This window comes from Misgurnus anguillicaudatus, chromosome 22 (assembly GCF_027580225.2).
Source record: "Misgurnus anguillicaudatus chromosome 22, ASM2758022v2, whole genome shotgun sequence".
In the NCBI taxonomy this organism is placed as follows: domain Eukaryota; kingdom Metazoa; phylum Chordata; class Actinopteri; order Cypriniformes; family Cobitidae; genus Misgurnus; species Misgurnus anguillicaudatus.
This window is the reverse complement of record NC_073358.2, coordinates 29,210,759-29,235,495: the sequence shown is the minus strand read 5'-3', so window position 1 is coordinate 29,235,495 and position 24,737 is coordinate 29,210,759. Positions and strand designations below refer to the sequence as shown.

Below are 24,737 nucleotides of genomic sequence, written 5' to 3'. Positions count from 1 at the left end.
TCTACTTCTGTTTCAATCTATGGTTTGGTCAATTATGGACCAACCCAGCCGTTGGATAAAAATGAACCTAAAATTTTCCTAGTGTGAGATTGTACAAATGAATACGATTTAGACACCTTGTAAAATGTCTTATTGCCGTGAGATCACATGCACATCCAAGCACACATATTTAGGTTTCGGTTCGAGTCTCAAATGTGCGCGCAATCAAGCCAGACAAGTTAAGTCAGTGGCTCACCTCAAGCACGTCAAGTCAAATCCTGCTGAGGATCAGGTCAGGTCAGGTCAAGTTCCAAATAGTACCCGATGGAGGTTATATTACTTATTTTCTTTCAGAGCCTTGTTGTGAATCATTATACATGCAGTGTCTGAGAAGAAACATAGGATTTCTTTATCAACATTTACATCTAATAAAGGTTTTGATTCCCTTGTTATGTGAGTGAATTAAGTTTTGATTTACAAAATACAGTAGTTGTTTTTATCACTGTAATTCTTATAAAACAACTTGTAGGCAGTGGAACAAAAAATTTTTTTAGGGATGCAAGCAAACTCAAAATCAAACTTTTATTGTAGCAATGCCGGATTGTTAATAGCCATTTATCAGATGACAGTGTATCAATACTGCTTAGCTAAAATGCTTAAAATGTTACTGTTGAAGTCAACTGTTAAAGCATGAGATTAATGTTCTATGAATCTGTAAATTTGAGTATAATGTGGGAGGTTGCGTTAGACTTTTTTAATCTGTCATTTTTTTGACGAACAGCGTTGTAAAAATTCCGTCATAGTCAATAATTATCCATCATTTCATGTTTTAATGAACGTTCACATGTTCATCTCTAATCATGAACTTGCAGGAAGTTAAAATGAGTTTATTTATTTGTTAAGAGAACAGATGAACAACGACTGTGCATCACTTAACATGTTTAACATCACATGAAGCAGATTTGTTTTTGACATGTTTTTTTCTCGCAGTGACAGTGGAGGTGATAAAACACGCAAGCTTTGTGGCAAATATGAACAAATTAAATCCCAAAATACTACTGCAATTAAAATATCAACAAACATGTAAAAATCTGAATTGAACTAAACTCATCTAAAACCATCTTGTGTAATAAACACATGAAGGCAGATTAATGCAAACTCTATTGTTAGATTTTGTGTCTTTACCTCAGACAGACGACGTCTTGTTACAGTTTTACTTTTGTTCTGGAGAATGATCTTGCGCTCCTACATTACACTGGAGCGTTTAACTTCAGCAGCGATGCGCAGACTTATCAGCGTATGACATCAAAGTATCGCAAGAGAACTTAGAGACAGTATTGCATTAGATCAACACAGTGCTACCGACTGGACATGACTAGAAAGTTGTAAGTGCAATCTGTTAAAATAGCATTTAAATTTTTTCCTGCTTAAAAAATATAACTTTTCGATTAACGCGACCACACACACACACACACACACACTAAAGTTGTCTAATCACAGGCCAATACGTTTCTTTTTGCTTCAATAGCAATAGCACAAACACATGTTTTCCCTCACAACAGACAACATACAGTCCAACAGCTCATACTGCACGGTTCTTGAAGTTCCCTTTAACACAGTTTTTTTTCCGTGGGTGCTTTTTAACTCCATAAACAACAAAGACGACCAAGCAACGGAATATACCGGATTATCTGAGCTCTCGCTCTCATTATGTCCACGCAAATTCAGCTCAAACGCGCCACAATATTTCGGACAGTCTATCACGCATTGAGACTTTAAAACAGTAAAGACAGAGAAACAATAAAAGTCATGACTTACATCATATCCAGCTAGCCAACTTCGTTTGCCATAAGAAGTGGTGGAAGCACACCGACTGCAATCATTTGACTCCTTTTGTCGGTCTGGGCCTCTTAATCCTTTATTTATTCTTCAACTGAACGCCTTGTAAATTGTGATTTTGTAAGGAAAAACGATTTTTCAAGATATTTTGCTTGCTTCCACTGATCATTACTGTAACTATCAGTTACATTGCAATCTGCAAAGCGGTTATAAGATTCTAATAACAATCCAATCACATGAGGTCAGAAACATAAAAAACAGTATTGATTTGCTAACAAATAAAGTGGGAGGGTTTGGGGCGCACAGTGCTGCGCCCCAAGGCTGACCGTAAACCAGCCTCAAGTCACATGCTTTTACCACCCACACATCGAACTCAGCTTTAGGGCTGTCACTTTTTATTCGATATTTGAATATGCATTCGAACATGACATGAAATATCCGTATTCGAACTTTAAATAAACCATCCGGTTTTTAAAATGACATGTTTAGCGCATTTTTCACAGTAACACCTCGTAATGGGAAGGAGGCTGAGACTGAGACCGACGACGGCAACTGTGCGCAAGAGAGGAAATCAAATTGGACCAACATGAACCTAATGTGCATGTCAAGATAGAATTATAGTTTGTATATAAAATGACATATTATTATAGTGTTAAATATTATATAGCAGAATAAAAAGCTTGTGTTAATATGTTCGCATTATGAAATTAGCATGTATGAAGATAATTATTTTTACAACCCAATGTAAACTTTATATTAAACAACAACAGCAATTGTCTTGTAAACGGATTTGAAATGATCATGTGCTGACTGTCGCGCATCACATAGACGACAGAGTCAAGTAAGACCTGCTGAACTCAGCTGTAAGTTTCATTTCATCTCAAATATCAAATGGTTTGTGCTCTCTATCTTTAAAAACGGTCAATCAAACAGCACGCGCAGAGATAATGCACTTGTCAAGGACGGCTCACAAACGCGCGGGATAGGTTGTGTATGTGTGCTTGTTGTCAATGAGATTTCTCCTCACAAACAGGCTCAAGCGCGGGATATGTGTGCTTGTCAATGAAGGGCATTAAATCTGCGGAGTTTTACGCCGAAATCTGCGGGCGCGGATTTCGTTTGGGCTTGGCTATATGCCTTACTCCTGCTGCTGTTTAAGTTGTCACCTGTTCTGAGACGTTATTATTCATAAGTTGATAACCTGCTACTTCAAAGATTAAGTAAAAAAAGTAATGCAGACAGCCCTGTTTATGACTGTCACGGTTAAAAAATTGAATCTCCATTACGTTTTTTTTTTTTATGCGCGCGGGGGCACCTAGATATCCGAATATATTCGGATACATTTCATGATATTCGATATCCGTTCGAATTTGATTTTTCTCAAAAGTGACAGCCCTACTCAGCTTTGATTTTTTTAATAAATGATAACATGACTAAAAGTGAAATAGTACAACTAAATTATTTTATTTTGTATTGATTTGCACAATATATTTAACTTTTTGGTAACATGTTAAAGTAGCTTTCCTCTTTGGCCAACTTTAAGGGGGCAGCGCCCTAGCGCTCCCTATTGACCACCCGCCACTGTTTGTAGGTACAAATAAATACAAAATTGGCTATAGTTCACATTTGCAATCTTTATATCTTGCAATTCACAATAATAATGATGTCGGAGTTGTTTTTCTTAATAAATGCAAAGAACGTAACGTAACCTGCAGTTTTATGATTATAACAGGCAAAAGTTATGGATTGCAGCTTAAAATCTGACAGAATCCATTGTGAAATCAAATCCTGTATATACAAAGGTACATGTATAATCCAGGTGAAAATGTAACTTGTGTGCTATAAAATTAAAGTCACCTGTAGCTGACGAAATATGCTACAACATTTTTACCACGACAAGGTGACATATTAACATTGCATTAGTTGCATTAATTGTCACATGTTCACTGTTTTTTATTTTTTATACATTTTACAGGTCTTTATACTGCTTCCAACCTTAACAGTGTTGAAGTTCAATAATTGTGGCTAAGGATATTTATTTTAGATTGAGAATCCTCAATGAGGCAGATTACTGCACAAAGGCTCTTTCACGCTCAAATGACAGCCAATGCTGTGTAGAGAAGAGTTAGGGAGCGCGCACGAGAGAGAGAGAGAGAGCGAATGAGAGAGAGAGAGAGAGAAACGTGAAATGCAGTATCACTAATTCACACTGATTGCAATTACAGTCCAAAAAAGACAAAATTATTAATTATCTGTGTGAATGAATTTAGTAATTTCACTAATCACTCTAATCACTTTACTTTTTATTCTTTCAATAATACCAGAATCCCGTGCAGAACTTTACAGTCTATGTTTTTTATCTATATTTTATAGCCAAAGGAAACAATCTCAAACATCCAAAAGGTTTTGGAAGCGCTGTGTTCTTCTTTTCTGCATGCTGTGATGTAATGAGAAGTCCAGTGCTGCTGCTGGTTCTTTGGCTTTCATTATCTGAATCAAGTCATTGTCGGTACACATGAAAGGATAAACACTCAAGTCAATGCAGATGTCTTGAGTCATCAGTCAAAGTCAAGTCAATTTTTCATTTAGTCAAGCAAGTCACAACACCTTAAATTTGCAATGGGTCTTGTAACAATTCATTACCTCTCAAAAGAATAGTTGATGGGTGCAACATTATGCATGCATTTTTAAACATGTACATGTAAAATGTTCTTCCATTAATGGCACACCGATGTTTGTTTAATCTGAAGCCACCTGTAAGTTAAAAAAAGTTTTTAAACTTTAAACTGAAGCTGTTTCTTATTTACAGCTGACTTGTGACTTTAGAGAGTACAGAACTTGTCACACAAACAGTTTCGTAACACTCTCTCAGAAATAAAGGTACAAAAGTTGTCACTGGGACAGTACCCTTTAAAAAAGGTACACATTTGTACCCAAAGAGTGCATATTAGTACTACATATTTGTCCCTAAATGGTACATATTAGGATCTTTTTTTAAACGCTATCGCCCCAGTGACAGCTTTGTACCTTTATTTTTGACAGTGGAGGGTTTAGTGTGTAGGTACTCGTTTTAAATTATGCAAACATTTAGTGCGGGAAAAATAAACACATACATCATATATGTCACAGGATTATTTGTAGTGCTTGATTTCTGACAGTAGTTTCTGACAGCACTGCCTCTGGGTCCTTGACAGAAGCCAATGATAGAAAAGTTTTAGTGATGATGACATGAGCGGAGGCGGATCCTCTGTCACATTAATCAAACAAATGAAAAAATACAAATAACAATACTCATACTTGTCAATACTAGTTTGTTTTGCGTCTGGTTTAAACTAAGTCACTCAAATCTGTCAGTGATGGGCTTAAGTGATAACAGATAACAAAGCCTGGCTGTTTTAATGGGTTTTTACAAGCTGTTTTTTATTGACAGTGTTCAGTTTCAGTAATAAAATCACTTTGCAGTAATCTGGATTTAGCTATTATAGCCATAAGCTTTACTTTGGCTCTCTTAAAATTCACTTCCTCCAATCAGAAGGCTGATTTTTAAGATCCCTGTTCCTCGAATTTAAAAAGCTGTGATTTTAGTGTAGCTCTGAAGTACCACTAATTCCAAGTTACTCTCAGTAAACCATAACAATAAATCTGGCAATAAATGATTTCTTATAATAAAATATTAGTTTTGTTTTAAAATGATAAAAACATCACAAATCAGATTATTTTGGCAATATGAATATAGTATATATAAATACAGTATTGGCCAAAAGTGATGTTTGTACAATAATGCCCCATCAAAATATGAAGTGTCTGGTACAAAATAAACAAAACAATAAACCTTTAAGGTATTTATTGGAAAAAAGGCAAGCCACAGTGTGTTATAGGGAATCTGTGTTTTATTCAAATATACAAAAAGAAAAGAAAACAAAAAGCTTTTTGGTAATATTTGTTGATCCCCATTTGTGACAATATTTTGCAGTCTTTGTGCTATGTCTGTGAAATCCAGACTAAAGTGTCATATCTAGTTTGATTTCACGCATTGATTTCAATCTTTGGCATGACCTTACTCAGTCAGTATTAAAGATATCAAGGTTATATTTTCACAGAATGTTCTTTACATCATGTAAGATGATTTTATGTAGAAAACACAGACAGGATCACATATATTTGCACGTCATTTTTTTTTGCAAGCCTCCTTAAATTCTTGTAAAAGCTGAGCATCTACTTATACTCCAAACACATTTAACATGCATACAAATTGTACTATTGAAATGCATCTTAAAAATATACTGCATATATATTCTATTTAACTCTCAAATGGTCCTTGGGGTCTATATGACCCCAAAAAACATTTCATTAGTTAAAAAAAAGGTTCCCTTCATCTCAGAGATATAAAACTTTGTGACTTTTCCTAAATAATCTATCTTTACATACACAAAAAAACTGGGCTTGATTCGGTTGTTCTAAAAGTATGTAATTTTTTTATTAATCTGTCTCTAGGGGTCAATATGACCCCAATTGAAAGTGAATGGGAATTGCATGGAAAATTAACTTTTTTCCATTTGTCAAAAAATAATCAATAAATCCAGTATAAATCAGAAAATTTTGACACAGAAATGAAGGCCTGGCACTTGTGCACAAATGCAATGCAAAAAACACATGCTCACACAAACACATACAAATACACATACACACAAACACACACAGGTATGACTGCCACAGAGAGCATTAGTATGGAATTTGACAAATAAAATCAGTCACAAATGCAGAAAATAAGATATAAAGAAAGGGGTGTGATCTATTCTAATGCACGCACATGTACACTCACAAACACACACACACACACACACACACACACACACACACACACACACACATATGCTCTTTCTCTCTCCTTCTCATGCACACTCTCTCACGCAAACTCTCTCTCTCACACACACACACACACACACGCATTTTTATAGAATTTGGCAAATAAAATCAGCCACAAATGTAGAAAAAAGATTTAAAGGCGTGTGACCTAATGCACGCACATGTACACTCTCTCTCACACACACATACTGTACACACACACAAACACAGACACACACATACGCTCTCTGCCTCTCACACACATTCTCTCATGCACACATGCTCTCTCTCTCTCTCTCTCTCTCTCTCTCTCTCTCTCTCTCTCTCTCTCTCTCTCTCTCTCTCTCTCTCTCTCTCTTACAACACACACACACACACGCACGCACATGCACGCACGCACACACAGACACACACACTTACACTCAGTCAAATTTCTATGGCATTTTGTAAAAACAGACATTTCAAAATGCATCAAAAACTATAAAAAAAATACTATTTGAAATAATATTTATTTTTAATGTTCTTTTTTAATGCTCATATAAACATAAATTTACAAAATGTATCACAAAAGTAGTGATTTGAGCAGTTGTCCATATCCAGTAAAATGAATGGGTCTCTATGGGCATCTGCTGGTCGAAATGATTTAATTCCTAAACTGTAATTCTTTTGTTTTTTTCTAAAAACCGATGGCTGAATTCAACACCTATCAATATCTAAAAACAATCAAATTTAGATCATAATTTATGTGAATTTTCATAAAAATGTTATATTTTTCAGGCAAGCCTGAAATGCCTGAATGTAGTTGAGGATTTTAGTGGTAAACAGGTACAAACGTACTTCAAATCTCTCAAAACACATCTTTATTGTATAGATGAGAAGTATATATTATTTGTATTACAGTTTTTTTTTACAGATGCTAGGACACATTTCTCAATACTTAGGTCACTTTTGTAAAACTCTTCACACACAGTTCTCCTAACAAACTTTCAGCTTGGCAAAGCAGTTCATTTCACATTCAAAATGCACTACAACTACCAAAACACTTTATTAAGGTCTCAAATCAACTTATTCTTCCAGAACACTAGCAAAGGTTGACAGCCGACAAACACACTTTGTCACCCACAAAACAATGACCTAAAAACACTAACAACATGGATCATTATACAATGTTTTCTCATACAATATTTTATGTAGTTTATTTTTTAGTTTTTTGCACTCCAAATAATTCCATAATACAATAATTTGTATACACACCATCCACTGATGTCTTCTCCATTTGGCCAATTGTTTTTATAGCATTTATTTTTTAAGATTTAACATATATTTTATTAAAATATTACCGTAGAAATGTAGCAAATTGCTGTCTTATTCAGTTGTGTATTATGCTATTGTTTTGAACATAAGTTTAACAGTTTTGAAAACAGTATGTAAGCATGTGCAAATTGGCCTGTATGTATAAAGAGTTTTGGCAGTTGTGTCTGAGTGAGAAAGAAATTCATGAAATTTGAGAGATGAAGTAATTGAATGCATTTTGTGCCAAAGCAATGATAATTGATCCTCAGTTTAGCCCACATAGACTTCTGTTGTGCTCCCTGTGTAGAGTTTTGCAAAAGTGACCTAAGTATTGAGAAATGTGTCCGTAAAAACCTGTATTGAACATGTATATTTTTCTTACAATTATGCTTTCAATTTTGGGGTCATATAGACCCCAAGGGCCAGAAGTGTAAACAGAAAACGAGGAGTGTTTGAGGGTTAAATCAAAACATGTTTTTGTGGGCAGATTTATGTGTCTACATTCATGAATCTTTCTCTCTCCCTATTTTTTTTTTACTCAGATTCTCTGTTTGTAAACTTAGATCAAAAAGCCACAGGGCATTTTGTCACCACAGATTTATAAAACTATCATCACACCAGTTATACAGACTTATTATACAATTATACAATTAAGCACTGTTTGATGTGGAGAGGTCTCATTCAGTCTTTTCAAGTTTTTGTACAAGAATGTTCATCGTATTTTAGCAGGTGCTCGAGTGCAAAACTTAGTCCTCTGTTCTTTTTCTAAGCTTGTAAACTCTGTGTGTGTGTGTGTGTAAGTGTGTGTGTGTAAGTTATATTAAAGCAATATGCCACAAGAGGTGTTGTTAAACTCTGGTAAAATCACTCTAAGAGCCTCTCGTTGCTTATTGCGTTTTTTGATGTGGTAGTGACAGCAATTTAATACAAGATTCTAGTGTTGAATAAACAAGTAAATGTATTAATTGTAATAAATAATCATTTGAACTTTCTCATTTTGAGGTTCTCGTTTATTCAGTTCATAATAGGCAGTCACAGGTGCACCTCTCGGCTCTTTCACAATCGCTTGGAACGTGGCTAATATGATTACAGTTCAGGGCAGGAACTATCCATTTTCTAAATTTAAGTCCTGGTCTTACTTGTCAAAAACGAAAGTAATTTGTTAGAACATTGACCCACTGTCCTATTACTCCGACCAAGATAGATAGTGTGTTTATTTGTGTGTGATGACACAAGCCACAGTGTGTATTGGCAAAGCTCTTTGAGTCACAGAATGATCAGAGTAATGCTGATCTTTAGCAGGACGTTGTGTCCTAGAGATAGGCCAAGCAACGGAGCACAGATAATCTCTCTCCCCAAGGCCCTTGAAATCTACTGCTTTACTCTTAATCTGTCTCAATCCTCTTTTTTTCAACTAAAGAGAGGGAGGTTAAAAGATCAGGTGTGTAGAAAGCAGGACAGAGAGTGAGAGAGAAGAAGAGCGCAAGAAGAAGAATAGAGAGACAAAAAGAGAAAGGTAGAGACAACCCATCAATCTGATGAAAAAACAGCTTTCAGCAGCTTTTAATAAAAACTACACGTGGCTGAAAGCTCAGATGATTCAGAAGGACTTAAGAGAAGATAATGTAGCAACCTGTTAGCGGAAATATTGAAAATCTTTTGTCTTTTCACACACTGAACGCTCTTAATCCTTAGTAAAACAAGCTGTAAAGCAGCACTGATCTGAAGAGAGTTTAGACAGCCGTACGCAGAATTAGACTCTGGTGCATTCTTCATGCGTAAAACAGGACTGTTGGCAGTACAGCATATTTGCAGTGCATTTGCCTTATGGTAGGTGCCAGCAGTGAACAGAGGAACTTAAATGTCAGGGATGACTAGAAGACTTAATGCAGTCAAAGTCCGAGGCCACATTCTTTCTGCGAGCTTTCAGCTTATTCTGAATAATTAACAGAGAATCGTTTATTATCTTTTTATGTGAGGAACTACAGTTATAAACTTGATTACCCACAAGTCTTTTCAGTGAATCGTAAATCTTTAGATTCTAATGGTTTATTGATTTTATTGACTTGTGATTTAATCCCTTAATGTACTTCAGTACAACACTATCCTTCATTTAGTCCAACAGTTGATCCCAACATTTCCTCTACACGCTGTTGCTTTTTAGATTACACTGTAAAAAAATTACATGATTTGAAGTGATATTATCAACATATGTTTTATTTTATATTAACTTTTAACTATCAAATCAAGCTAAGCTGTTTGAACTTAAGTTATAATAACTCTTCACTAGCCAAAATTTTGAAGTTTATTTAACTAAGTTTGGGAGGAGCATGGTCATGTGATTCAACCAATCAGGGGTGCGTTTGCCGAACAACGACGTAACTCGCTGCTGAACGACCGTAGTACCATGCATAGTTTAAGAAACAAACTATGTTACCCGAAAGCATAGTAACTTTGTTGCACATTCGTCTGTCGTTTGAACCATGTTGGTTCAATAACATAGTCACCCGGGAAGTGGAGTACTAATTAATCTGTTCAAATCGATTTAATGTCAGATTACTGCTGTTAATATCTTTGCACCGGACGACAGATTTTGTTATCGTGATTTAGTTATCCGTTGTTTTTTAAAGATATTTAATTGATGCGCAAGTTCCCTCTTACGTAACTCCTCCCAGGGATTCCCCAGTTTAAAAGTCTTAAAGGATTAGTCCATTTTCTTAAATAAAAAAATCCTGATAATTTACTCACCACCATGACCTCCAAAATGTTGTTGTCTTTCTTTGTTCAGTCGAGAAGAAATTATGCTTTTTGAGGACAACATTCCAGGATTTGTCTCATTTTAATGGACTTTAATGGACCCCAACACGTAACAGATTTAATGCAGTTTCAACAAAGTTTCAAAGGACTCTAAACAATCCCAAACGAGGCATACGGGTCTTATCTTGCGAAACGATTGTCATTTTTGACAAGAAAAATAAAAATAACCACAACTCTCGTATATCTCCGGTCATGTGACGCACCAGTCCATTTTCTTATTTTTTTTTTAAGAAAATTGATTAATCCTTTAAAGCTTGTTGGACTGCGCACACACTGAAAAAAAAATTCATTCAATTTACTCATTTTTTTTAAGGTAAGTGGCAATCTATTTATTTAAGCTACATGTAAACAAAAGTTTTTTGTTTTGTTTTGTTTTTCTAATTTTTTTGTTTTGTTTTGTTTAAATTTAGCTTAATTTTCAAATGCAGCGGTTTAATTCTGTGTACAAACTTAAAGTCGTAAAATAAAATAAAATTTGTATATATTTAGAATGATGAATATAGAATGTACTACATATTTTTTGCTTATTTTGTTTAAAAGCATGATCAGCGTAAGTCTACATATTATAATAACAAGGAATTATTCTTCTAACGACAGGTGAAACACAGGTTGCGAATGTTCGTTTGAACTAGACTGCCACCAATTGGTTTGCCACCAAAATTTGAGAGTGTGCCACTGAATTTTACATCCAGTCGCACATGTGACCTTTTTTTCTGATGTGACGGTGAATTTGAAACAGCACACTGTACTTTCTGCATCTATCATCAAAGTATGTATTAGTAATACAGTGGACATTTGTAGAAATGTGAATATCCTGTTACCATGTTGATTTACAGTGTGTGCCCCTAAATTTTTTGGTTGCGCCCCTAAAATTTTCAGTTGGGGGCCACTGTGCTCCAAGTAAAAAAAGTTAGTCTGGAGCCCCGGGTTTCGGGAAACACCAAATCGTTGAACTTTGTCAGTAACGACGAAACTTATGACAGTAGTTGGCTAACGATGCTTTTGGGAAACACACCCCAGCGCTGTCCTGTGACAGTTTTTTGCAGCTTCCCTCCTCCACCCCATCGCATCACTCTCTGCTTGTACATCTATCCCAGTTAAAGAGGGGGAGTACTCTGGGTTCGGGCTAAAATTCAGAGCTTGGAGCACACCCCTCGGACAGCACACCAAATATGCTTTATCTCATTCACTATCGATGACATGTTAATGCGAACTTGTGAAAATACAGTGTATTTTTATATAACTGTATTTTATTATAATGCAAGTTAAAATCTCTGGCCTTACCTTACTATATTAAATTCAACAAATGAAATAATATTTTAGCAGTACTTTGTTAAAAACAGCATTCTTTTCTGTTTAAATTTATGGAAGTATAGTTTTGGTTGACCGTGAGTATTTTGGCAGGGTTGACCTGAAAAGTTATTGCAGACAGATGATGGGTGTGCCTTTTCTTTAGGCATTCACTGCATGAAAAGTGGGATTTTCGTCCCCGTAAGCGCCTGTAGGCTCCCGAAAATTTCCCTAATTTTCGGCAGCTTTCCTCAATTTACAGGCAGCGAGCGTCGCGTTCGTCTGTGTCACAAATTGTCGTAAACGAACCATGACGCAGGTGGAGAGCCCCGCGGGGGTACGATGCCTCTAATTAGCATATGAATAGCAGCGAAACCTCTGCCGGCCAGGTAGAGCGTCTCTAGTCTAATTAGCATGTGAATAGCAGCAAAACTAGAGTAACTGCCCACTTGAATGTACTCACTCAGTATTGGCTGAAGCCACTACTTTTAAACAAGTAAAATCTCCCGTGAATGGTTGGCAGATCACTTCAAACCAATCACAAGGGATTTTTCTTGTTTAAAAGAAGTGGCTTCAGCCAATACCGAGTGAGTAAATTCAAGTCGGGCCGTTACTCTAAAGAGGGGGGTTATTGGGCACCCTGGCTCATTATAAATGTAAACCCCAATAATAATAATAATAAATATATAATTTATGTGATATTAATTTTTTATATAATAATGTCATTGTGCTATGTACTTCATTATTCACACCATCAAGAAATATAAGAGAAAACAAAGAGGTTTATTTATAAACACACAGCTGTTTATTCAAAGAAAGAGCTTTAATTAGAAACACACAACTATGTACAAAGCAGCATAATGTCTCTTATGTTGTCCTCCAAACACGTCAAAAAGTGCCCAAGACATTCGGGAAAGATCCCTAAAAATCTTTTTCAAAGTTATCAAGTGTTGAAAAAAGAAAAAAACTCAAAAACGTTGTAAAAAAAAGTCGCTTTTGCAGGCATATATGGTGAGTTCCCCTGTACTTTGGTATCGCCTCTAATCTGAATTGCAGCGTGGCACAGAGCTCGGAGAGTTCCAGGCTGCGAGAGGGCGGTGGCCGCACAATCCATCCAGTCACCCCGTCAACAATGCCGTCTTCATCAGACATGAGATCTATGGTGGCGCACTTACAAATGTCCATCTCACCCTCAGCCAGCACACATCGTCTCGCTTACAGCAACTGTAATATAATCAATAAAGACAATAAGTGACCAGAAAAATACTCACATTGACAAAAAACTGATCTAATATAATAAATCTTACACTTTTTCTTCTGGGTCGACTCCGAGCTAAACTTTTCGCATTTTCCGCCCGCGATGCGAGTTCAGGTTGTTTGTATCTGAAGCTCCGGCGAACCGACTCATAATACGTCTTACAGGCAGCTGGAAAACAATTAAACGAGACTGGTATTAATAAACAGAGTCACGGTACAATTAAACAAGAAATGAGGAAAAACATTAGAAGTTATACTTACAAACAATGTCGTCATTCTCAGCAGTTAAATGTGGACTTGCTAAAATAGCCCCAACCAAATAGAAGGTCACGGCTTCGTTATGAGGCGACGTTAGTCTGTGAAAACAAGATGTGCGGGTTTAAGATCGGATCTATTAACGTACCTATTTCCTTATACAAGAATAAAAGCATATTCTTTAAATCGTAACGTTACCTTTGCTCTGGTTCAAAGCGCCTGCAGTGTACCTCAGAGACGCCGTACAGCCTCCTAAAAATTACAATACAAAAACACCTCTAAGCAATAAAACACACAGCTTGGGCTACTTAAAAATATGCTTTTACATAAAATCATTCTTACCGCAATCTTGGGATTGTGCACCCGTCTTCTCTTCTTGGAGAGTTACAAACACCCAACCAAACATCGCTTAATGTTCCTCTTGTACTGCTGTGTGAGCCGTGGCCATGACCTCGCACGCGATTGGACGAAGGCGAGAAGCCTGTCGGGCTCCTCCAATCACACGCGAGGTTATTGATATAAGGAAAATCTTGTGAGACGTGCGCGCATGCGTATGATATAAACAACAAACGCGATGTGCCGGGAGCTCTGTGTGATATCAACACAGTGTGCTGTCAGTTGAAAGATGGAAGTCCCAAGACTGAAGAAACGACCTTGGCGCTTCCATAGATATGTATATAAAGGCTAGATGGCTCGTCCGCGCTGCTGGCCAATTGAGTGCAACGTCCGCATTTTGGCGTCCATCCCACGACAGGGCGCTCGCCCACTCGTAGCATTGAGTTTTAATGATGAAGGTACTTTTAAATGACCATAACTTGCTTAATTTTTTACCGATTTTCAAACGGTTTGGTTTGTTATAAACGTCAAAGATGTACCTATGACACTGCATACCTATACTAAAAATAAAAAATAAATTCATGAAACATGTTAAAGCATCCAGAATTATAGCCACGTTAATAACGTTTGTAAAAACCCAAACCGTTTGAAAATCGGTAGAAAATTGAGCAAGTTATGGTCATTTAAAAGTACCTGCACCATTAAACTCAATGCTACGAGTGAGCGAGCGCCCTGTCGTAAGATGGCCGCCAGGTGATGCCGTTAGGGACTCCGCCTTGAGCCATCTAGCCTTTATATACATATCTATGGGCGCTTCTGTGAACATTGCAACACTGACCTGTGTCATACACAGTATTTTGACCACAGAAAGCGCTATTTCAAAAATGGAGTTTGGGAGAAAAAATCCAAAAGGACTACGTCAGGTCAGATAACGTACAGAGCCTGCTGCTATCCAGTCATGTGTAAAGACCCGGAGGATAACTTTACTGGAGTTAGAGAGATTGGTGAAAGTGAATCTGAAAGTGCAATCCGAGGACCCAGAAAAAAAAGTGATTGAAGAATTTGAAGAAATGCACCCAGCGAATTGCAGTTCAGACAACGGTGAGCATAATTACATATTTTTATATAAGCTTGGCTTGCTTTACGTATGTTAACATTTTAAACAATACTAAAACATATCAACAAGTAAAATAAAATAAAATCAACAAGTTAAACAAAAACGTTTTGAGTATGCTATATCAAAAAGTAGCCATCCAGCATGTTTTATCCATTGTGGCAGCCCTTGCTCACAAAAAGGTTGGAGACCCCTGGTCTAGTTAAATGTGGTTGATTATCACTGTTGTTGTTATTTTAATAGTATAAATTAATTTATAATTAAATAGGAATATCGCGTTATAATGCATAACGGTATCTTCTGTTTGTTGTTTTTCAGATGAAACAGCAGATGAACAAAGCATTCATCTTTTCCTGGACATCTCCTGTTGTGTGGTAAGCATGAAATTACATTTGGATATACCAGTATAAAGTTCATTACATGCTAATCCAGAGCTAAAATGGGAAAACCTAACATGTTTCACCCACATTATTGTTTTCCACTCTCAAATTTCTGTTAGTTTACTAATGAAAGCAACTAAAGTATAAACACACTTTATAAAGTATAAAAAAAAACTAACATGAAGTTGAAGTGGATGAAGTTCCCACAAAGAACTTAACTGGTTCATTGCACTAAGATAGAGCTAGCTGTTTGAGATGCACATGATCTTTTCCAACTACAGTTTTCAAATCTTTTCATACTCAAATGGCCATATTGATGAGAAATTACCATATTAATTAAGTTCTTTTTAAATCTCAAATGACCATATTAACGATGGGGTTTTCAATCTCAAATGGCCATATTCATGATGGACTTTTCAATCTCTAATGGTCTAATGGTGGTGCTGAGTATGTGCATTGCATGTGTTTTAAATATGTCCTTTAAATTTCCATAGGATGACTATGTGGATGAAGAGGGGGAAATCCTTGCTGAGGAGCAGACTGAAGCCTATCCTTGCATACAAGATGGGGAGGAGCATGGAAGTGATCAGTCCAGAAGTGAAAAAACAGAACACTTGTTGATGAAACTTTTGGCCATGATGAAATTGACTGGTATCCTCCGTGACGACTTCTTACAGTATGTGGTTTGTCCAAAATGTATGACAGTGTACATGCTTACTGAAACCTATGAGCGCAGACGGGATGGTACAAAGGTTTGCAGGACTTGTGGTCACATCCCGTTCTACAATCACCCAAAGCAGAGGTCTGCATTAAGGAAGAAATATGGCTCTGCCTTGCTAAGAAAGGCTACATATTCGAGCGGTGAAGAGTATGTCCATCCAATACATTCTTACTGTTACAAGAGTGTTGTGCAGTCTCTGGGAGGACTTGTTAAAAGACTTGGATTTGAAGAGAAATTAGATGAAAGGCGAAAGCGGGAACTGCCAAAGGGTGTGTTAGGAGATGTAAATGATGGACAAGTATGGCAGGATTACCAGTATGTGAATTCAATAAACTGTAGTCATGCCACTATGCACAGTATTTGAGCTGTGATGTAATTGCACAAGTTACCTTGCTTCATTCCCATCCGGACAGACATTTTGTTGTTTAACATGTTGTTTGATGGTGTTTGCATAGAATGCACAAATTGAGCCTGATTAAAACTGTTAAAACAATTAAAATTGTTGAAATAAATAGTTTGGTGTATCTTTTTTACCTAACATTGGTTATTGCTAATTACATACAGAGTAATTAATATACACTGTTAGCCTGGAGAAATTGAATCTACTTAAAGGGATAGTTTAAAAATTATTAGGAAAAAATATTTTGAAAGTATTGTGATAAATGGTGAAGAAAAGTTTGATAAATGATTGTCATTAAACTTAAAGTTGATTTTGAATTACTCTGTCCAACATCTCCACTTAGTTAACTGAGTTGAAAAAAATTATATTTTTAATTAATGTATAATTATAATTCTCTTAGTGTTATAAATGGTATTATAACACAAAACTTATGACTTAGTCAGTCATTAAATAAACTTGATTCTCCACTGAAACACAATACAATACAATGTGTTGTTTATGTCAATAAACACTGATCACCTGAACGGGGACTTTCATTTACAAAAATGGTAATTTATCATTTTAAACTAAACAACATGAATAATATTAGAGCATAAACCTCTATGACATTTTAACAAATATTTAAGTAGTTAAAGTTCTTATTAGTTCTTAATTCTGTAAAAAAGCTTAAATAATCGTAATATTCTGAGACAAAGGATTATGGGTGTTCCTTACAACATGTCCTGCTAAAATTCATTCACTTGAATGTTTTAGTTTGATTAATTTTATACACTTAAAAGTTAAATGAACTAAGATTTTTAAGTAAATGTCCATAACTCAAAATATTAAGTGATGTTTACATCATGAAGACAATGTGTTAACCGTGTAGCATACTTTAAAAATAAATAAATTCAAACTAAAATTTAAGAGTCTGTAATTTGGCTTTACTGATACCAAAGATTTTCTTAAAATCAAAGATTAAAACCTCTCAGAATGTTACCTGAGTAAAACTCCCCCAGCTGCTACCCTGATTTGCATTTGTATAGCTCACAGCATGTTCATTTACATGTTAAAGCCTCCCCTAGAATTAGGGGAAGGGGGGACAACTTCCAAGCTAGACCCACGTCAACTTCTGACAACTTACGGCAGTTTTCGGTGTTGGCTGCAAATTGTCGTGCGCAGTCGTAAACTTGGAGTTTCACAGCAATCTACAGTGCCACATTCTGACGAAAATTCCACTTTTCATGCAGTGATTGTAACTTATCATTCCACTAATGTTTCAAAAAATGAGCAAAATGGAATTGCAAAAACATGCTTTGGAATCAATGGAATTGTCATCTAACTATATACATTTTATAAGCGTTTTAACACAAACATTGAAATTAATCGTGATTTAGCTGTGTGTATATGCTATTTTTATTCTTTCTATTGATAATATTCTCATTGTCACTACTTTGCATGCATGCTATGTTACCTAAATATATTATGTTAGATTTGGCAGGTGCTGAAAACCCTGAACAAAATGTCTATAAAAATCGAAAAAAGTGCATTTTAGTAATTACGTAAATTATCGCTAAAGAAGATAAATGCTCTACCCAGCGCAAAGAGAGAAATGACAAAAAAGGTTTGGGCCAAGGCTCATATATTCAAGACTTTAGCCCAGAAAAGCCTGGACTGTCAATACCCCTGTTGAATTAAAAAGCCTACAGGCTATCACATTGTAAAATAAGACTTTGGGACAATTACTTACAGAACAGTAACACAACAACATTAACTCAGATGTATCCATAAATTAACAAAAGACAGAGCAAACGGACTAATTAAGTAAAAACACATGGCACAAACTTTGCTTTGTGTAGTTTTTCTTTCCCTCTAATTAACGTGTATTAGCCAAACACATTGGCAATTTTAAATTATAATCTTTAAAATCATTATTTATAAAAGAAGCTTAAGAAGAAAGGCTGTCCTAGGAAAGCCTCATTTAAGTTTTTTTTCATGACAGGTGCAGCTGTGGTTCAGTATTTTAAAGTACTTTTTTGTGTGTAATGACAGTAAATCCGGCTACTGATTTTTCGGGAGCAGTTTATAGCACTGCAGGGGACGGTGGGTATCATCAGGGCTGTAATTATCAGACGCCGATGCACCATGTCACATTTTTAGCACAATTTTGTGTGTGTGTGTGTGTGTGTGTACGCGACGAAAGTGTGCGGTGTCAGACGACACACACATCTCGCTGTTTCCCTCCCCTGACACGTGAATGTTTTAATTCAAGTTTAAAAAAGGTGAAGTCGTTTTGGTTTGTCAGCCAGATCACAGATCTGCTCTGCCGCTGGACCTGGGCCGCAGTTATCCGGCCTAAAGTTTGACTTAAAATCTCAGAATTATATAAAGTTCACTAGACGCCCTGAGAGTTTTCAGACAAAAAAGTGACTTGAGTCTGGAGACAGTTTAACTCAAACCTTTGGTTTTGTCGTCAGGGTCTTTGTGTAGGTGTAGATATGTTCAGAGAGAAAGTACAGCTCCTTCTCTGGGTTACAGCATTATATTTTGGCTATATAATGAAATGTATAGAATAATATTTATGTGGGCTGGGTGGAGATATTTTTCCAGTCTCCAAAAATGTTTAGAGCTGTTTAGTGCCACGTTGAATTCCTCTTACAAACTATGTGTTAATGTAACGAATTGGAAATTATATTTTTTTAGACTGCATCATCAAAACACTGACACTCATATGGATTCGATTTGAGTTTGAAACGAATGATCTGTCAGGAAGGTATTTCTCATTGACAGGAGCTGAACTAGGGAACAAATACAGTATATAGCTTGTGTTTCTTGTAATTTGTCAGTGTAACACCTACCATTTTTTCATTAATTTTTGCCCACTCCTCCTGACAGGACGTATCAAATTTAAGGTCTACTTAAAGTTCAGCCTCAGCTTTTTAACAGATGTCCTCACATTCATCTTCCTCGCGAGTGTCACATACAGGGCAAAGCAATGCCGTCTCTTGAGGATGCTTGACTCTTGCTCTGCGACTTTGTCCGAGCCAAGATCGGACTATAAATCTATAGATGTCATCTTTAGATTCTTGGAGACTTCCTGCAGTGTCTTTCAATCAGCTCCTGGGATGTATCTGGCTTGGGTAGATTGCCAGTGATTGAAAATCCTTTCCATTGGTAGATGAATTGTAGATGGTCTTTCAGTGAGGATGTTGGAGTCTAGTAAAAGAGTACAAAAGGCTTGTAAATAGATTTAAAACCCTCTCCAAGACTCCCAACAGCGAAGACCAAACCAGGCCACATGTTTCTGATGTTAATTCTTTTTTTTAGACTGGGCAAAGTTTGCTTTGACATTAAATTAATTTAATGTGTCCTTTTATTACTATTTAATATGCACATTTTTTAAAAATGAAAACATTAATGTGACTTTTTAAATATATGGGCGCAGGACAAAAATTATGCTCTTTGCTGGATAAAGTGTGTGACACGGCTTTTAGTACATTACAGTACAGTAAAGGTAAAAAAAAACAGACCACAGCTTTCACGCAGTCTGTAAACCTTGTGACTTATGGCTTGTTGTTTAGGCATAGGTGTTTGTTGTTTATGGTGTTATGTTGTTTATTCATTGCTATGTTTTGTTTTTAGAGTGATGCAGTCTTTTGTTACAACTTAAGTACAGAGCCCATCAGACACACACACACACACACACACACACACACACAGAGACGCACTTACTATGCTGTATGAACAAACAAAGATCCACAAATCATATCGATCACGTATGAGCTCCACTGTGCATTACGTTTTTAATACAAATCATTTGTGTTAAGGATGCACTTATTTGATTTGTTTGTATTTGTGTAATGTTTAGTTACTTAAACATAAAAAGCTTGACAAAACAAACAGTAGACAGCACACGAGTGTGGTTGTAAATCCATCACGCAGTACAGCTGTTTTGCGGTAAGCGAGCTACTGAACAGAGCAGATGGCGGCGGATGACTACACGCTCCAGCCCTCTTCTCTGACACGTTTGAATCCTGTTTATGCGAAAGCGCTTGAATAGTTTCACCTTTCGGACTCAAATGGCGCCACGGATCAATTTACAACTAAATGCATCGTTTCGGTTCTTCACTTTCTCAGACTGTCACGCTAGCGCACTTCTTTTTGTTTCCCTTCTTCACTTCTTTTGTGGTCAGGTTTGTTGTTATTGCCAGTTATTGGTATGAGTAGTAAACAGGTTTTGCAAAAATAATGAGCTTGTGTGGCTTTTGATACGACAGTCCACCATGAAAAAACGGATAGAGTTACTGACAGATGGGAAAATGCTCATATTAAAAAGTAATCAGTTGTAATAAAGTATTTGCACTTTGTAGCATATTAATATAAACCAATTTGTGGGGTCACCTTTGGATATCCAGTATCAAATCTGGGTCCTGATGAGGACCACTGTGTGAACCAGCAGCTTTAGTTCATTAAAAAGGAACTATCGTCTGATTCACATTTTTACATTTCCTTTGGTGTGTAAGTGTACATGTTAACGATATGCAAAAGGTACAAACCCCAAAGTAAATGATGACTTGAGTTATCGTTTCCAACGTAAATGTCTTTTCTTGGACTACAACAAACACACGGATTGTAGGGAACAGTTTACTTCCTGGGATTGGTGATGTATCCAAGACCGACATTATCATAATTCCTCCCGTTTCAGACTCACAGCCTGTAAGTTAACTTCTGTTAGCATTGCATTTTTGCATGAATCTTTCAAACAAGGAGCTTCACATTTCCGTCTGACGTCAGAGGTATTTGGTCCAATCACAACGTACAGATTAGCAGGCCAGTCAAGGACACAGAGCTTTTCAAATCGAGTTTTGTACAAAATCAGAGCGTTTGAGGAAAGCAGGATATCTGGAGCTACAAAAATGTATGGTATGTGGAAAATAATGGGTCTCATTCACTAAGCATGCGTAAGCACAAATTTGTTCGTAAAATGTGCGTATGGACGTTTTAACTTAAAAATCATGATTCAACAAAAACTTTCATACTAAAATTTATTTTAAATGTATGCAAAAACCTAAGAAAACATACGCAATAATCATGAACAAGGTAAAATATATATATAAAATATGTAACAAAGATATATAGGGTTCTTTTTCCTTTTGACGCTAATGTCATTCTACAGAAACGACGTTAAAATTGATTTTTGCTTTTCTAACAATTAAACTTAGACCACATTATTAGATTACTCTTTGACTTTATGAGTACACATAAATGACAGCTTAATGATTTTTTTATTTTTTGTGTGCATGTACTTATAGACTGCATACACCATTTTTTTATCACTGGTGTTACCTTACTTCTTTAGCAATATTAAAGGTGTTTATGAAATATTAATTTTATTTTTTTTTTCAGCCTTAAAGCTTAATTCTTAAGTGTAGCAGAATTCAATGAATTTAAAATTATCTTCATGTCATATGTAAAGATTTTATTTAATGTGAAAGAAAAAAACCACAGTAACACCAGTGACACAACAAATCAAAATAAGTAGTTTAATCAATTTGTATACTAGTTTTTTGCAATTCCCAAACAATAAAGGAGGTCATACCAGTGACTTAAACTTAAAGCTCCATATGAAATCATGAGATAAATGAAAAGATTTCTGATAACTGAAAAGAGGCAGTGGCTTCTCTTCACAGATCTCCAGGAAATTGAATGGAGGAAGTCAAGTGATGTCGTCATTGTGATTTTTATTTAAAAATAAGAGTTTTTTTTGTTAAACGGTAACACCAGTGACACAACTCCAGGGGACCAATTCTTTAATTATATATTTTATAATATTTATTTGGAATTTTGTATTTTTAATGTCATTTACATCATATATTTGATCGTTATGGACACATCATTGTACATTAAATGGAAGAAAACACTGTTTTTGATCTCAAAATAAAGCATTTTCCCTTTGTACATGACTGTGGGGATCAGCACTTCTGTGGTGCTTGGAATTCTAATTAATTAATAAAAATCAAATATTGCTCCATTGATGGCTCAAGAACGTGTAATTGTTCAAATAACATATTGTTTTATTTTAAAATAAAAAAAATAGTAACCCTAAAGGGTTTTCAAGTGTAATATTCTGTTAAGGCTAGGGATAGAAACATTGACATTTCTGTAGAATGATCCATATATAACAAAAATATATATTATAGGGTTCTTTTTCATTGTTCATGATTATTGTGCACGTGTGGTCTAAGTTGTTCTTACGTTTTTGCAAACATTTAAAAGAAAATTTAGTATGAAAGTTTTTGTTGGTTCATGATTTGTTAGTTAAAACATCCAAATACACATTTCACAAACAAATTCGTGCTCACATGCTTAGTGAAAGAAACCCAGTGTGTTATTTAACCATAAACCACACAAACACATTGTATTATACCAAATACACAAAATAACTATGTTTTTAAGCAATGAAATAGGTGCACTTTATGTAAATGTCTTATATTTTTGTAAATATTAAGTAAATTGCTTATTATTTTTTTATAAAAGATAATTTTCCAAACGTTGAACACACCTTTTCAGTGTTATATAAAGTACAGAAAAACTTGACAATAATTCTGTATGCAAAGTGAATACCATAACAAAACATCAGAAAAACAGTAGTATATATACAGTATGAAGAGTTTCATTGCAAAACGAGATAATTCCGTTTTTTTAATTTTTCAAAAATCTCATTATTTGGTTGGGCATTCCAATTAATATCAATTCAACTGCAGTTGGTTTGTTTTGATTTAAACCTTCATAACTTAAAAAATACAGCTAAGTAGCATCATAAAACAAAATAATAACATGATAACATAATAATAAACATGTTTGACAAAAATGTTAAAAACGTATTTATCTCGTTTTGCAACGAAACTCTTCATATATACTTTATCACCAACACGGTACTCTGTTTATTAATTTGTTCGATTTTGTTGTTTTATTAGTTTGTTTTTTTGTATTTTTCAGTTCACACAGTTAAGTTTAGGCTTAAGCTTGACACATTTTTAAGACTGCAAACTGAAAAAAAAGGGATTCCAGTTACTGTAACTGTTACGAAAAGTCCTAAAACTCTTTTTCTGCCAGTCAAAGCCATATGCACATATCTGTCATTATAGCTAAAGTTCACATCAGTCAAAACTTTTCACAGATTCTGAACGGAGCTCCAAAACTCTGAAACAAAACGTTTGCTCTTAAATAACGGTAAACTGTTCACTCATCTAGGTATTGAACGCTGGCTTCTCACCTCTGAAGTTTTAACACATTCATATCATTCCTCCAGTCCCAGCTTCGAGTCAGAAATGATATGTCAGAAAAGGCATTTATTTAAACTTGGACATTACCTGTCATTTTATACTGTAGTACATTTTAAGTTTCATTGTACAGCGGTACAGCTTAGGTTTTACCTAAGAGATGACCTTGTGCCATAGACGTTTTAAGAATAGACATAACTGTTTGCTTGTTTAAACTGGCATACGCTTGTTAAATATCTGCCATTGATGTGCAAAGCTCTGTGTGCTTGCTGCAACCCGTACAGTAAGCTACTACGTCTAAAAAAAGGGTAACTTTCCAGAATGCGTGGCATTATAGGACCTTCTTATAGAGTTCAATCCGTCTACAGTTCATTTGCAGCTGAGGCAAGTTCTCACGAAAGCTGCGGAGGCCGATGTCTCAACCCCACTCCAACTGAAGAGCTCTCTGGGCGCCACCAAGATTAGCAATCTAGGTGCAAGAGGCAGCGTTTTACAGGAAAATCTTTTGTTTTATTTGCCACGAATGTTATATTTTTGCTCGCATTTGCTGCGTCGGCTGGTTAGTGAAGTTGTTTTCGGGGAGGGAAACGTAAAGGTGGCATCTTTGGCGCCTCGCCAGGAGTTTACCGCAAACCCATATGCTCTGGTAAACCGCCTCAGGATGGAGTTATAATCTCTCTCACTCTCTCTTTCTTTACAACGCTTTATTCTGGACCACAAGCAGGGAGGTCTATCGTCAGCAGAATCAGAGCCTCCATTTTCGGAGGATCTCAGAGGGCATTTTCATTTGCGCTCGTCCTCTTAGCCAGCATTGAAATCGGTGACCTTACAAATGATTCAGGGTTTTTTTGTCTTAATGAACACCATCCCCGAGTTGTAAATCATCTCAACTGATAGTCTTTCATTCTGCACCCTGATGCTGCCCATTGAATAATGATCACCTATGATT

The 24,737-nt window shown here is 35.9% G+C and overlaps 1 protein-coding gene and 1 long non-coding RNA gene across 3 annotated transcripts in view; one reads left to right on the top strand and one right to left on the bottom strand.

The window, feature by feature from the left end:
* ar (androgen receptor) overlaps window positions 1-24,737 on the top strand; it is a 115,578-nt gene that overhangs the window by 79,302 nt on the left and 11,539 nt on the right. The gene's annotated exons all lie outside the window — the stretch shown is intronic.
* LOC141358991 (uncharacterized) lies at window positions 13,352-14,349 on the bottom strand. The gene is made up of 4 exons (XR_012365594.1): window positions 13,918-14,349; window positions 13,774-13,827; window positions 13,582-13,676; window positions 13,352-13,489 (listed from the first exon to the last, which is right to left on the bottom strand). It is a non-coding gene; the product is annotated as an uncharacterized lncRNA (long non-coding RNA).